Raw genomic sequence first — 2,800 nt, 5'->3', positions numbered from 1 at the left:
TGGAAAAACACCCTTTCAGGCACAAACAATAATATTTGACTAAATATCTGGGTACCCCCTGGCCCTTTCAAGTTGACATATAAAAATTAGCTATCACAGTATTATTCATGATAAATGCAGAGTCAACAAATAAAAATTCTCATGCTATAATCTGCAAAAACTGTTTTGACTTTCAGTTCCCTTCATTAATTTAAAAATGTTACAGAACTAATAGTTACACAACTGATATTAGACAATAAGTTCTGACTCCATGTCAATGATTAGCTCTCATTCATTCATTCAGTATATTTCTATTGAGCACCTATTATAGGACAGGTATTTTATAGGTACTAACATAAAAACTTGTTCTATAAGCTCCTCATGTTTGTATTTCTTTTGTAGCTAAGTGCTAGTAAATGTTTCATATAATTCCTTCTTTTAAAATTAATACATGAAGTAGGATCAATGGTATAATCTTAAGGAAGTAGACCATAAGTAGCAGCAGTTGGTGGCTTATCTCACTCTCTGTGTTGTGTGTGTGTGTTTGTGTATTCATATGTATAAATAAATCATTTAATGAGAGGTAGTGAAAAGTGATACATCAATATTATATATCTCTGGGCTGTTCACTCTGCATTACCTTATTATTACAGATACTGGATTAAATTTGATTATTATTACCTATATTTTACAGATAAAGAAATTGTGAATTAAGGTATGTAACATGATCAAACACAGAGCTTGTAAATAGCAGAGAGTGACACTCTGAACTGGATTCCTCTCTAGGTAGTTTGGGAAGTTTGGCTGGACCATGAGCTCCTTTAGAACAAAGACTGTTCAACTTGTGATGCTAAATTTCACATAGTAGGGGCTCAAAAATATAAATTAAAATATTGAGTGGCCTATTAAAAGCTTTATTAGTCTGATTATTTCTCCAAATTAAAAAAATGAGTGGGAGTAGATGTTGAATATATATTTAAACTGTTTCCTTTAGAAGGAAAAAAAATCAGACACCCAATGGTGATAAATTACTTTTATAATTTTACTTTAATATGCATAAACATAAAACCAGGCATAGAAATTGGTATGCTTTTATAACTGTAAACCTAACAATTTGTAAATATATGCAAATACAACTATAAAACTATTAAAATTAAAATTAAGAAATTCCAGTTATGCATCAGATTATGCTTTTTGTCTTAAACACAGTCCCTTCTCACTGAGAACATACTAGTTGACGAGATGCAAGTTTCCTTTTGAGTGTGCCATGCTTGTGCCCCTATATCCATGAAACATCTCAGTTCTCTACCACCCTTCTTTACTGAAGACATGACACACTTTAGCTCATATGATGATTCATAATGTACTTTTGCTTTCAGGTAGTGGAAGTCATCATTCAAATATTGTCTGTCCATGTTCTTTTTTATTATTTTGTGAAAAGTAATTCTGATGCAGTTTGTTGATTTCATGAAATACCATTAAAAGTCTCAGTAACTTCAATAACTGAAGAGGTTGTTCAAACTGGGAATTGAGGAGGAAGAGAACTACTGACAGAATTTTAAGGGATAACACTCTTCCCTTTGAGTTTCATTCTATTAAACTATTTTTCACTTCCCAGTCATCACTTTAAAAGGAAATTTTAGTGTTTGCAGCTGGTAAAATGTGACTATAAGGGTGGACATGCGACAGTTGTCCTTTTTACACTAGAACATGCCAGCCTAGCAGCAGTCACACTCAGTGTGATTCAAAACACACACGCAGGCATGGACAGTGAGTTTGTGCTGCTGCATTGAGCTATAGACAGATCAAGATAATTCTGAAAATGCTTCCAGTAATTTTTCATTTGGCTGTAAACACAAGAACAGATCCATGGAATTCACAAATACAGGTAGAGAACACTGAGTTAGAATGGCATGGACACACCATATATATAGTCAATAACTATTTAGGACCTAATATATTCCAGCTTTGTGCTAAATGCTGAATGATTGCAACAGGCGTTGACTTTAATCTCATGGGCCCTAGAGTCTGTTTCAGTTCACTATGTTCACTGACAGAATGTATATGTGATGAATGTAAAATTAGATGCTAATGAGTTGTTAATAGAATATGTATATATATTGAAATATTCATATATATTCAATAATATTTTGTTTGAAATCTTTACCACTATTGTCACAGATACAGAAATTGCTACAGACGTTCTCATACCTTTTCCTACATAGCAATTAGGTTTAGGGAAAATATTTTTGGTGGAATGGTGTTAGTCAACCTACAAATCCAGAATGTCTTGGTTGAAGGTATAGATACTTTGTTTCACTAAAATCAAGTGTAAGTTTTTCCAAACAAGTTAGGAAAAAAATGCAAAATCCTTATAAAATGTTCCTTATGATTCCATACCTTACTATACTATTAACCCAATGTGTTAATAAGCTTATATTTAATGTAATCATTATTCTTCATAATTTGACATGAGTAATGTGCTCTCACGTTTTAATTTTCTAAACTTTTATACCATATTCTCAATGACTTATTTGCTGATTTCCTTTTTTATAAAAATATGATAATGACCTCAACCAACCACTGTTAAACTCAGCAAAAAGCACAATTTCCAAAGTAAGTGTTTTGTAAAGTGTTTCCTGTGTATTATTCACATTTATTACTTTTCCTCTAAGCTTTTGATATTTCAGTTCATACATGAAAAATAAACAATGTCCTTTTGACTTATTTTCTTGAAGTCTTTTGCCATTTTCCAAATATATCTGAATAGTTAAGGTCAGTTAAACCTATTTAGAGTTTCAAATTTCTAGAAAATATCTGA

Source organism: Physeter macrocephalus, chromosome 21, assembly GCF_002837175.3.
Source record: "Physeter macrocephalus isolate SW-GA chromosome 21, ASM283717v5, whole genome shotgun sequence".
NCBI classification, from domain to species: domain Eukaryota; kingdom Metazoa; phylum Chordata; class Mammalia; order Artiodactyla; family Physeteridae; genus Physeter; species Physeter macrocephalus.
Note: the sequence above shows the minus strand (reverse complement) of the source record.